Source organism: Meleagris gallopavo, chromosome 7 (assembly GCF_000146605.3).
Source record: "Meleagris gallopavo isolate NT-WF06-2002-E0010 breed Aviagen turkey brand Nicholas breeding stock chromosome 7, Turkey_5.1, whole genome shotgun sequence".
Lineage (NCBI taxonomy): Eukaryota > Metazoa > Chordata > Aves > Galliformes > Phasianidae > Meleagris > Meleagris gallopavo.
In genome coordinates, this window is record NC_015017.2 from 14,110,026 (window position 1) to 14,115,880 (window position 5,855).

General features: G+C 39.0%; 1 long non-coding RNA gene across 1 annotated transcript in view; it reads left to right on the forward strand.

The window, feature by feature from the left end:
* The first annotated feature begins 970 nt into the window (after nucleotides 1-970).
* LOC109368672 overlaps nucleotides 971-5,855 on the forward strand; it is an 11,734-nt gene continuing 6,849 nt past the window's right edge. The window contains exon 1 of the long non-coding RNA XR_002116935.2: nucleotides 971-1,057. This is a non-coding gene — a long non-coding RNA (uncharacterized LOC109368672). The remainder of the gene's footprint in view (nucleotides 1,058-5,855) is intronic.

Below are 5,855 nucleotides of genomic sequence, written 5' to 3' on the forward strand. Positions count from 1 at the left end.
TATAACGTGAACAGATTACTCATTTGTAGAAATATTTATGGTGTTGCTTTCCGGAGATCATTCAGTTCAAAAGCAGATGGCAAAATATGGGTATTTGTGGACTACTTTAATAGCTAGTTAGGTAAAAATATTCTCATACACAACAGCATGTAACAATCTGATACTCTACAACATATTACTTTGTTTACATATATTTACAGATAATCTTTATGAACGCTACTCAAGCAAGAATTTGTTAGTTACAGACTTTATTAGAGTTTATCTCATTGTCTCGAGCCTCTGATCCTGCAAATACCAAAGCATGAGTTAAACTCTTACTTGTGTAGTCCTGCTGAGTTCTGTGAGTTCATTGCTTACAGCACAGCAATGACAGGAACACATGATGTGTGTGTCATGGTCTTCAGTTGTTTGGGGATTTGGGTACTCCAGTTTACAACAGCTAAAAGAAATTATACTATATTGGAAGCAAGGGGTCTGTCTCCCCAGAACCACAGGATCTTTCTATAATACTACATTGGGAATCTACAAAATGAACCTTTTCTAGAGATGACATCTCCTCTATCCTTTTCAGATCATTTGCACGCTCCTATTGCTTGGTAGCATTAAAGATCTGCCTGTGTTTCTACAGCAAAGCCCACATTTTATTATCCTTAATACAAAAAGAAAAAAGAGATAATAACAGAATTAGCTTTAAAACTACTTCAGTAAAACTCACAATACAAATCCACTTAGGGCTTTCATCTGCCTAGTTTGGTTCATATTCACTTGCTGTTTCCTTGCTTAGTAATCTGATTCTTAAGATACATCTCTATTACATTGATTTACTTCTGCTGTGGGCTGTGTGTTTGTCTTTTGTGGTGTTTGTCTATGGGTTACCAGCTGGAGCTGTTAGAGGTGTCATTGCTTCTCAGCTGTTTGCAATGAGTGCTGCACTGCAGGTGGCTTATGTGGGGGGGGCCAGGGCTGGGGCTAGGGCTGGTTCCTGTTTGTGGCCATTGAATAGAAGAGGCTGAGAGTACCTAGGACCTGCGTGGACCTCTTCCTACAGAGACTGGAGGTAAGTTATTGAGATTTTACTGCAGTGTGGCTGCTAGGCTCTGGAAGATGAGTCATTTGTAAGGGAGAAGGTAGGCACAAAACAGTGTGGAGGTACCACAACTGCTTTCTAAACAACTATCTTGAAATGCTTCATTTTAAGTTTGCTTATTCAATTTTTCAGAGCTGCGTGAACATGAACAGCTCACTGTGGGTCAAGCTTTTGGTTGTAGTCTGTTTCCATTCTGAAAAGCTGGTACTGGGGATTAAGCTAGTTTGAAGTTTGCTGAATTGTGTACCTTGGTCTCTGTGCTGCAGGTCTATACTTAAATGTAAAAGAGAGGGGTTTTTTAGTGCTTGTATGGTGTCTACTGCTGTTATTAATTCTCATCGTGATAAAAACAACTATCAAGTATCCTGCTGCCTCTCCCTTCTTTATCTACTCTGTCATGAGTGCAGTTATTTCATGTTAAAGTTGAAATAAAATCTGTGATTGAATGGGACCCCTGCACCCACTGTGGGCTTTATTTATTTGGGGACCTCATGCAGATTTCCATCCACCTAACTCACTCTTATTTTCTATCTCAGTTTCCCTACAACATCACAATCCTGTCCTCTATGCTCTTTCTCGTCATGTGGATTGGTGTCTCTCAGCTAACAGTAAGTGCTTCTGGTGACATAGCAAGGACAGTAAATGTTCTGAGAAATGTGAGGCATTGAAAGTCAGATGCAAGAGCATGTGTTTAGTTGTATACACGTATGTAGTGTTTATTATTTGTTCAAAGACACTTTAATAACGGCACAATGCTGATGTTTACAATGAGCTCTCAAATCACTGGGGAAGCTGAGCATAAGCTATAACTTGAAGTAGTTCTCTGTTAAGGAATAGCTAGGTTGTGAACACTGATGTGCTGTTGCTTTCCAGGAAAGAAGTTGGTGAAATCTGATTAACAGCGTAAAGCATCTGAAGAAAATACTGTATCTGAAAAATGTTTCTAATAGGTAAACAATTGCATTCAACCATATTAACAGCATAACAGAGATTGAAACTATTCTTTCTACTTCAGCTCTGTTATCTGTCTTTGTGCAGAAAGATCTGGATATGGAATAGATGTTATTTTTTTTTGTCTTTAGTCACTTTAACTCAATGCTGCCAACTTTTGCAGAGAATATTTTGAGACTTGAAATCAGTTTTTGTTTAGTTGAAGCCTAATGAAGTTAATATGGATTTCAGAATTTGTGTTATTAGGGTCAAATTATTTATGCCTGGTTTTCACCAGGTTAGTGTTGTTCCTTTTCTGTGGTGGTTTGCACTATGAAAGCCTGAGTAGTGCAGCGTGACTCTTTCAAATTCCTCATTTTGCCTGGAAGACAGAATAATAAAGGGTAAAAACAAAATAAACAAATGAGCCTTGGCAAAACTTACTGACTCTGCATAATGTTCAGGCATGCAGTCTGTGGTTGACATTAAATGAAACAAGAACACAGGGGACTACGTTTAATTTAAACACCACTCATACCACAATAACTTAACCTGCAGAATGACTGCTGTGCAAACACTGTAATAGTACAACAGAGCTGTTATTTTAGTCACCACTTAATATTCTCTAGCCGATTTCATTAACACTTAAAGCACTTCTTGAAAAGTGATAAAAATGCAGATGCATGGCCTCGCTGAGCTCTGAGATCCCGTAGAAGATGTTTGTAGCTACTGCTGACCACTTGTGCTGATTGAGAACAGAGTACTTAGCAATATATTCCTAATGTTTTCTTTTCTGGAGATAGGAAAAAAAAAAAAGCATAATAAAACTTAAAAAGGATGACATGTGTTTCCTGTATCTTCTGCATTTGTGTGATCTGTGTGGAAACTGAGGAGATATGGTATTTCTTCCATCTATCCCAAAGAGCTTGAGTTTTTTTCCGCTGTTTTACGTAAAATTTTGTGAAGAGTAGGCTGGTGCACTGTAGCGGGTGAAGGTACACCACAGGAACACAGTTGTAGAACAAGTATTTGCAAATAAGCTGTTAATTTTCTGGCTTTATTGTAATGCATTCTATGTTTTTCTTACTTTAGCATGTGTTTTGATCTGTGTGAAAGAGAGTGGCCACCTTCTATATTTGAGTGTGTACATATAGATGCTACAATTGTGTCCACGTATGAGAGAGGATCGTTAAATTCAGGCATGTTTCTCTGGCTTTAAAGCCTTACAGATCCCCTTGTCCTAATACAAGAAGCATCCCAAGCACTTTCAGAATGGGCTGTGCTGGTTCAGGTGGCACTGCTTAGGTTGATGGTTAAAGATAACAACAGCTGGTGTGGGGCTTGGCCAGTGGTGTGATTCCTTGTCTGAAAGGGCTGCAATAGACTTGCTTTCCCATGTTGAGCTATAGCAGCTGGCAGGTTTGCAAGCTTGTCACGTTTCCATTAATTGACTGATAATGCAGGTGAAGTAGCTTTAATTAATGTCCTCTGTTTCTGGACTATCTTGCTCTTGCTTGTGCTAAGGAAGGCACAAGTGTGGAAATTTCAGCTGGCCATATCTAAAGTTGGAATTTTTGGCTTTGTTTTTCAACAGAGTTATCTTTAACATATGTTAAAATGTCTTTCTGAGTATTTGAGGGTTAAATGCTGACCTTGGAAAAGGAGAGAAGGAACAATGTAAATGCAACTGTTATTAATTTGTGTTTAATAGCATGACAAGCTTCTTTGTCTTGCATACTTGTTGCTGGCTCTGTTTATTACTTGGCTGCCTTAGTCAGTGGATCTTGCAGTGCTCCTGTGTAGTTTTCCACATTTTTGAAGAGAAATTTAGATTCAGATAAAGAGTGAGGTGCCCACAGTCATAGGAAAAATGGAATAGAGCAAATGTTCTCGTGTCCTTTTCTGTTGCCTTTACCTCTGCACACCTTGTTGCCTCAGGGAAAAGCCACAGCTAATCTTTTCTCTGACATCTATTGCAGCAAGACATGGCTTTTAATGCACCTGATAGTAGCAGTCTGAATGGGAAGCTACTGAACATCACTGCATTTACAGTTATTTTGCTGATGGCCTTAACTGGTGCAGTTTGTCACAAGGCTTTTTGTAAGGTTTGTTGTGTTGACTTTATCTTCTACCATTGCTCGTTGTCTCCCTAACAAGCAAGGAGAAATACACATGGTTATCACTATTAAGGAGACTGACAGTCCTTCAGGCTGGATGTTACAATAGCAGTGGATCAGCATCTTGCAGACTCTATAACCCTTAGGATATTTATTGTGTAAAAAGAATAATGTACTGTTATAGAGGTATAACAGTTGCTTCTGGTCAGTAGCTCTGTGTGATGTACACAACTTTGCTTTGGTCTGTGTTTGCCTTGATACTCTGCATAGTGCTTGTGCCCTGACACAGTCCTGCTGAGAAATCAAAGCAGCTGTAATGCTAATACTATGTTTCTTCTTCGGAGTCTCTCCCTCTGGAATAAGTATTCACAGAGGCCAGTGGCACTTACAGGTACAGTTCTGAGAGGATGTGCTTGCCCATGGCTACAGCTGTTATTTCAGCATTCCCACACCTTTCCCAGGGCTTATTTTTTGTTTAGTTCAGACAACAGAATAAAGGTGAATTTTAATACCCTAATCTGGTGAACAAATAATTCATACGTGTAGAGAACCTGAGTGTTTAGCTGCCTGAATTTATTAAATTTCATATAATTATAAAACACATAATAGAAACTATTACATATATAAGTACAAAGCAGTTATAGAAAGCTACTTTGTGCTAATTTGTTTATCCACACTTAAGTGGAACACTAGCATGCCACGTTCTTGCAGTGCATCTTTAAAAGTCATTTCTAGACTTTTTCGTATCTTTCTGTCCAAAGTGCTATGGGTGTCTTTGATACTTTCATTAACTTTTTGATAAGCTACAGGCACTTTAGCCTTTCATCTCTTATCTGGCTGCTTATTGGTCTTGCTCAAGGTCTGAATGTGTCCTGCTACAGTAATTGGGCTATATTCTTATCAGGTTTGTGTAGCATCGTGTTAGAGTGGCCATTTTTGAGTGCAAATAAAAGAAGCTTAAGTAACACTTTCTCATGTTAGAGGAGTTGGGTCATTCTACGAGAAATGAACTGTAGTCTTACCTGACAAACCTGTAGCAGTGCAGCACACTGGAAGACTTAATGGGCTGCACTTAAAATAGTAGGAAAAAGCAGATCCCCCCATATTGATGAAAAGTTTTAGTGGGAGGGTGTTTAATGTGAATTCTTTTACCTTTACATTAAACTGTAGAATTGCTTGCCTTGTTTAGATGTCTGAGCAATCTGCTACTATCAGAAGAAAAAGGGAAGCAAAGATCGGTTTGAGAACCTGTGGTTAAGAGTGACACAGTCAAGTGCAAGGTGAATGTAACTACTGAAATAGGTCAGTGTGGTCAGAATTTGTCTGAGGATTCAGGGTGGAGAAGTCAGGCCAAATAAAAAGCAAGTTCTCTGCATTTGAAACTGAAAAGTCAATTCAGACTCGTGGGCATTTAAGGTACCAGTTTCTCCATATCTTAAAAGCATGTAAGTCTGAATTGGATTGTCAGTTTCAGTCCCCACAGTGGTTTTAGGTGCCATATGGCAAAAAGACAACTGTGCAGTCTGACTCTTTTTCACAATATCATATTAAAAAAAAAAAGGTCAGCACAGAGGGAAGGAGGAGGAGGAGACCACTTGAGCATCCTCAATTATTTATAAGGTACCCTACTGGTGGAAGCAGAGAGAAGCCATGGAAACTAAGTGACACATGGAAAGATTAAAGCTGAGTAAGGGAACCACACACACACACACACACACACA